The 7,532-nt window shown below is 36.9% G+C and overlaps 1 protein-coding gene across 1 annotated transcript in view; it reads left to right on the top strand.

The window, feature by feature from the left end:
- Positions 1 to 7,532, top strand: part of LOC106876527 (putative leucine-rich repeat-containing protein DDB_G0290503) — a 259,001-nt gene that overhangs the window by 164,600 nt on the left and 86,869 nt on the right. The window lies entirely within an intron of this gene.

The following is a 7,532-nucleotide window of genomic DNA, read 5'->3' as shown; positions in this document are numbered from 1 at the left end:
TATCGCACTCACATACTCTCTCTCTCTCTCTCTTTCTCTCTCTCTCTCTCTCTCTCTCTCTCTCTCTCTCTCTCATACACACTTACCCATTCACTAATGTTGTAAACAATGGCTTCTCTCTCTTATGTCTGAAAGAAATCAAAGGGAAATAACTTTTCTCAACCAACAATCATTTCTAATTCTCCTAAGTCAACTCATGACAAAAATTTTTATATGGCAGTGTTTGTTTGTTTTTTTTTTTAGTGTCCTCCATACTTTTACATATTCTCTAATTGTTGCGCTTCTAACCTTCCATATAATCCCTTGTTTCATTTAACCTATCTTCTACATCAGTTTTACTTTCAGCTTTTTTCAAATTCATTTGCAAAATAATTTTTATTGCTCACATATTTAACAAGCAGAAATGCTATAAAATTATTTTGGCCTCTGTGATCTTCCCACACTAAACGAAACTTTATGAGAATTAAGTCACTCCAGAGAGCAATCATCAGAATAAAAGGCCTGGTTGATCTTGATTATTGAGACTGCCTTAAAACAATAAAACTTTCTAGTGCCACATCATTTGCACAATGTGGCAAATATACAACCAGCATTGCCCAAACAAACTTAGCATTAGATTCAGAATTCACCCAAGGTTGGGGCCACATGCTATATGCCTCCTACATAATTCAGGCTCAAAACACATAAATTCACTGCAATACAATCTCTTTTCCACAACAGGCCCTGCTAAATTTATCCCAGAACAAATCAAAGAGAAAGAAAGATCCCATCACTTTCAAACAAAACCAGAACAAATTCCTTCAAGGGATACCATATAAGCCACCCATACCTGGGTACAGCTCAGTCAACGACAACTCCCTACTCGAATGGGTCATGATACCACAAAACTTGGCTTAAAAATGAATCGAGAGATCCTATCAGATGATGCTAAAGTTAGACATGACCTGCGTCAATCTTTGGCTGAAACATATCGAAGTTAATATGAAGAAATCTTATCAGATTCTTCTGGTTAATCAGTAAAACATTTGCTGTTTTGTTTGGTAACTATTGATCGAAATTTGAATTAGATTTCCTTCCATCAACATCATCGTTTTAATATCCATTCAAGCATGGTCGATGCCAGTACCACCTGACTGGCCCTCATACCAGTGGCACATAAAAAGCACCCACTACACTCTTGGAGTAGTTGGTGTTAGGAAGGACATCCAGCTGTAGAAACTTTGCCAGATTGGATTGGAGCCTGATGCAGCCATCTGGCTTGCCAGCCTTCAGTCAAACCGTCCAACCCATGGCAGCATGGAAAGTGGACGTTAAACGACGACGACGATGATGATGATAAATTAGAGGCCTCAATTAACATGCAAAGTATTCTTTAACACATAACAGAAAGGTTCTGATTTCCAGTATTTAGAGTTACTTATTTCTCATCATTGATGGGTAGACAAAGCCTTGCAAGGTTTTGATTGGCCCAGAACTATAGTAGACAACACCTGTCCAAGGTGCGATGCATTGGAATTGAACCTATAACCATATGACAGGGAAGCAAAACCACACAGCCACAACATATTGACTTAACATTAATATCTATTGTAAATGCTAACAATTAAAAATACATTCATTGAAGCCAACCCATTTTATACATCTGTGATGTCTTTGTAACAATATGACAGTACAGGCTGCACATTGAGTCAGACTTATTTTAGGTTTCAATTTATTTTGAAAATAATGAACAATTTAGTAAAAAAAAAACCCTTATTCATTATGAAGCTGGTGTTTGAAGGATAAATTAACATGGAATTTTAATGGAAGATTTTAATTCCAATTGTGCTTTAAACCTCCAAAATGGTTGCGGACCACTGATTTAACCTATGCTAACATAGAAAAATAATTTTTTTGTGCTGTTAATATCCATGAGTTTGTTTGTGTTGTATTAATGTGTCATATTCTGAAAAATTACAAATGTTTTATAGGCAATTAATAGATTATTAAAATTGTGGTACTCCGTCTCATTCGTTTAAACATAAGCACCTCTTTTAATGTGACTAAATTTATTTCTAGAAGTGGGTTTGTTCTTCAACTTAAGTTATATTTCTACTTCTTGCCACTCAACTCTCAAAAAAACACAAGAACAAATTCTTGCTATTTATAATTAAAAATTTTTGTTCACCACTCTTATACACAAAATTAAACTGACCAGCTTAGAAAAACTTAATCCTTTCATTATCATATTTCTCAAAAAATTTGCTGCCTTCATTTCAATCTATTTTGAAATTAATGAAGAATTTAATAACTTATCTTTGTCACATTAGTGTTTGGAACATAAATTAACTTAAAATTTTGATGGAAAGATTTAAAATCTCTTTAAATTTTTATTACTATTTTTGTTTCGATTGATTTTGAAAATGGTGAATTTAGTAAAATGATTCTATCATTTTGATGGAAGATTTTAATTCTGATCTCTTTTAACTCTTTAGCATTGAAACTGGCCAATATTCAGCCCAAATATTCTCCCTGCTTTATGTTCAAACTGACCAGATGCAGCCTCTCACACCTACCCGACAATGTCATTCTAAAAATAATCATATCGTTGAAATCTCAAGCAACAAGACAATGCATGATTAATTCAAGACAGTGAATAAATAAGCATCACATTTAACAGAAGAATCTGAATGCTAAAGAGTTAAAACAAAGGTGCTATCAAAGTACCAGGGGTAATTTCAGGCTGGTTGGTATCAAAAGGGTTACAATTAACCAGTTTTTTTCTCCTTTTTAATACAGTGCAGTAGCAATAATAATGGTGTACTTAGTTATGAAGTGGTTTATTAAGTCTCCATTTTAACTTATGTCATTGGCAGAATGGAATTCGTTAGTTTGAGAAATACCATTATTAACCTCACTAATAACCATTTCATCATCATCTGTTTCCTGTTTCTGTCATTTCTCACCCTCCACTTGACAAGGTTTTCTTCCTCTCCTTGAGATGATCAGAGATTCCAGTCTCTATATTTACCATTTTCTTACTGTCTGGGTTAACAAATAAATATTGCATATATTTGTACTGGATCCATCCAAAATTCCTTTCTTCATCTCTCTTGGCAGCAAGATTTATCTCTGTATTAGGAAGATCAGGAATACAAGGAAACAAGGCGGCGAGCTGGCAGAAACGTTAGCATAACGGGCGAAATGCTTAGCGGTATTTCGTCTGCCGTTACGTTCTGAGTTCAAATTCCGCCGAGGTCGACTTTGCCTTTCATCCTTTCGGGGTCGATAAATTAAGTACCAGTTACGCACTGGGTCGATGTAATCGACTTAACCCCTTTGTCTGTCCTCTCTATGTTTAGCCCCTTGTGGGCAATAAAGAAATTGAATACAAGGAAACTGGTTATGGTCAGTGACAACATCAGTTTGTCAGTAGAAGAGGTTGATTAGTTTAATTACTGTCAAGAGTGAAGAATTTAACATTTGGGGCTTTTTTAGTTTGAGAGCAAGGAAGAGGAATTGTGTGTGTATGTGTGTGTTGTCTGCTTGATTGTTAACTTGCAACAAAATTAACACTCCTTCCTCCCCCCTCTCTCTTTCTCTCTCCCCTCAGATGAATGGTAAGAGCCAAAACAGTATTTGCCCTTCTTGTGAAGATGTCAGAAATTCTTCTATTGGGTGAGAAGTTTTTTTTGGCGGGGTGCATTGTTCTCTGGCCAAAGTAACCACAAAACACTGACTGGCATTGGGAAGGGCATCCAGCGATAGAAACCATACCAAATCAGACTGGAGTCTGGTGCAGCCCCCCAGCCTGCCAGCTCTGGTCAAACTAACCAGTCTATGCCAGCATGGACAATGGATGTTAAATGATGATGATGATAATAACCCAGTACCAGTAAAATTTTAGGGTTAGCCTTATCAACTAGATTCACCCACAAAACTTGTGGTATAGAACTTATACCCCAAAACCTTTATTACCATTTTTTGCTTGTTCCATCATCATCATAATATGACTGTCTACCATGCTGGCATGGGTTTGGAGGATTCAACAGAATCCTACATATCAGAGCCCTGCCTCCAGTTCTACTTCAATCCTATTTAAAAGGGTTCAAATGTCTCATGGGTTTTTTCCCTTTATTTGTATTTCTTTCTTCAAATAAATTTATCAATGGCGCAGGAGTGGCTGTGTGGTAAGTAGCTTGCTTACCAACCACATGGTTCTAAGTTCAGTCCCACTACGTGGCACCTTGGGTAAGTGTCTTCTACTATAGCCTCATGCCGACCAAAGCCTTGTGAGTGGATTTGGTAGATGGAAACTGAAAGAAGTCTGTCATATATAAGTATGTATGTATATGTTAGTGTATCTGTGTTTGTCCCCCCAACATTGCTTGACAACCAATGCCGCTGTGTTTACATTCCCATAACTAAGTGGTTCGGCAAAAGAGTTCAATAAAATAAGTACTCGGCTTACAAAGAATAAGTCCTGGGGTCAACTTGCTCGACTAAAGGCAGTGCTCCAGCATAGCCACAGTCAAATGACTAACAAAAGAATGCAATTACTTTAGAAGTAAATGCCATTTTGCATTTTTGGGTTTCTTTTTTCCTTTTTACTTTGCAAAAGAAACAGTTTATTTTATTGTCGTCATCTGGAAAGTTGGTTGGCTGGTTGATTCCTGTTGCATATTTATCTGTTCTTTGTGACTCACATCAGAACAGTTGTATGAAATCTTGGTAGCAGCAGTAATGGTGGTGTTGGTGATGTAGAGCCAGACATATCTGTTGTCTGTTCTTTCTTTTCAGCTTAACAGCACAGAAAGGCTGCTGTTTGTTTATTCTTCCAATCCCACACACACCCTTCCCATGTTTTTATTTCAAGATATTATCTCTGTTAACTTATAAATCTTCAGTGACCATACAGACAGGTTTTTGTTTTCCCATGTACGCACAAGAACACAAGTGCTCATATAAATTTTTATTTAAGCAGAAGTCCTGGAATTTGTATGAGATAGGAATGGAATTGTAATATTCACACCATTTTCAGAGACTATAAACGTGCACGCGCACACATATACTCTCTCTCTTTCTCTCACACACACACACACATCTGGGCCAAATATTCTCCCTGTTTTATGATTAAATAGGCCAGATCTGGCCTCTCACACCTTCTCTACAATGAACAATCACTTCATTGAAATCTTGAAGCTACGAAATAATGCATGATTAATTCAAAACAATGTGATTGAATAAGCATTATATTAGGCAGTAATCTTAATGCTAAATGGTTAATAAGTCGAGTGTCATGATGTCGGGACCATTTTTTACATAGCAAATCTAAGATAAGATATGAATGAATCACAGAAATTATGATTGTGGTTGTGTGAGGTCTTCAGTTTAATAATGTTGCATCACGAAAAGTTAAATTTCCAGTTCCCCACTCACCTATCATTTTTCTTTTTCTTTTGGAAGCACTAACAGGGCTTGTCTGGCGGTGTTAGTTGTAGAGTTATATCTTGGAAGGAAGGGCTGAAAGGAAACGGTTGCAGTTGTGGAGGAGTGGAAAGGGTTAAAAATACAAATTGTTTGAAATTTTCTTGCTGGACATGTGTGTATGTACTCATTTCTGGGCGTTTCTTTGTCATTCTTCAATATTCTGCAGAGCAATTACAAAAGCACAAGGTGCCAAATTCTTTAAATTTTTCTTCTCCCCTCTCCACCTCCGTTTAATTGCCTCCACCTCCAACACAAACACACACACATGCAAACCTCATTTCTGAAAATGATTCAACGTTCCAGATTGTTCTCCCTGTCCAACTATTTCTGTACGAAGTGTGACAAACTCAAACTATATTTGTTAGCTCCCGCTTTTTTATTATCATCCTTCATTCCAGTTTATGTCTGTTTAAAATGGTCCCGACTTATAAATAATGTTTGAAATCGTTGAATGAATATTCTGACTGTAGCACGAATTTAGGTTCCAGTGAGGTTTTGAAATTTAGTAACCAAACAATCTGCTGCCTTTATTGCTATCTTGCTTTTATTGTGTGTGTGTGTGTGTGTGTGTGTGTGTGCGCACACCTTTAGTTATTGTCATAACCTGAATTCCAGATGTGAAATAGAACAAAAAGATTTATGCAGTTTCTTTCTTTCTCTGGGATGGGGCTGGAATAATTGTTCAGCAACAACAAACAGGAAACAGCATCTGAGTCACTTTGCAGCTTGTATGTAGATTCTTAGCTAATTAAATCCAGACTAACGAAGGAAAGTGAAACCTTTCAGCCATGAAGTCACAAATTTGCACTTGGCTTTATTCTAGTATTTACTTGTCTATTACACTCACACACTTACTCGTCATCATCCTTGTTGTCAACATTGTTGTCAGGTCTATGTTTGCGTGCTTACATGGGCCAAATGGGAAATTCATTTGTATTCACCTCTAAATAATAGACTCCTGTTAGTTAGGTATTTGTCAAAGAGAAACCCACTGGACGAATCTGTCCTGCTTTAGTCCTGTGGTGGAGGTGGAGAGGGGAACTGGTACGTACTATAAATGAGCTGGTTAGAGAGTATCAGGGAGCTGGATTGAAAGCTCAATATAATTATAATAATAATAATAAGTCTTTTCAACTATAGGCACAAGGCCTGAAATTTGTGGGCAGGGGACTAGTCAGTTATATCGACCGCCAGTATTCCACTGGTACTTATTTAATTGATCCCAAAAGGATGAAAGGTGAAGTCGACCACAGCAGAATTTGAACTCAGAATGTAGCGACGACTGAAATACAACTACGTATTTTTTCTAGTGTGCTAATGATTCTGCCAGCTCGCTGCCTTAATAATAATAATAATAATAATAATAATCATTTCTACTGGAAGCACAAGGCCTCATATTTAAGGGAAGGGATTAGGTTGATTACCTCAATCCCAGTGTGTAACTGGTACTAATTTTATCAACCCCGAAAGAATGAAAGGCAAAGTCGACCACGGCAGAATTTGAACTCAGAACCTAACAGCAGATGAAATACTGCTAAGCATTTCACCTGGCATGCTAACGGTTCTGCTAGCTAGCCACCTTATTACTACTACTACTACTACTACTACTCATAATAATAATAATAATAATTTGGCACAAGGTCAACAATTTTGAGGTCGGAGGTAAGTCGATTACAATAACCTCAGTGTTCAACTGGTACTTAGTTTATCAACCCCAAAAGGATGAAAGGTAAAGTCCACCTTGACAGAATTTGAACCTAGAACATAAAGACAAAATCCTACTAAGCATTTTGTCTGGCATGCCAACTCACTGCCTCAATAATAATAATCATTCAACAACAAACGGTGGGATGGTCAATACATAATGAAAGTATTTAGGTGGGTGACCCAAAAACCTGGTTGAGAACTTGAAACCTGATTGCACTATTTACTTAATTTTCAGAGAAAGGTGGGTAGGGGGGAAGAGGTAGAGATAATAAAGGAGCATTCAACATAAGCTATAATAAATGGTACTACTATTATTATCATCATCATCATTATTCCTCCCCCACCATCATCATCAT

This window comes from Octopus bimaculoides, chromosome 3 (genome assembly GCF_001194135.2).
Source record: "Octopus bimaculoides isolate UCB-OBI-ISO-001 chromosome 3, ASM119413v2, whole genome shotgun sequence".
Taxonomy (NCBI): Eukaryota; Metazoa; Mollusca; class Cephalopoda; order Octopoda; family Octopodidae; genus Octopus; species Octopus bimaculoides.
This window is presented reverse-complemented; position numbering and strand designations above follow the sequence as displayed.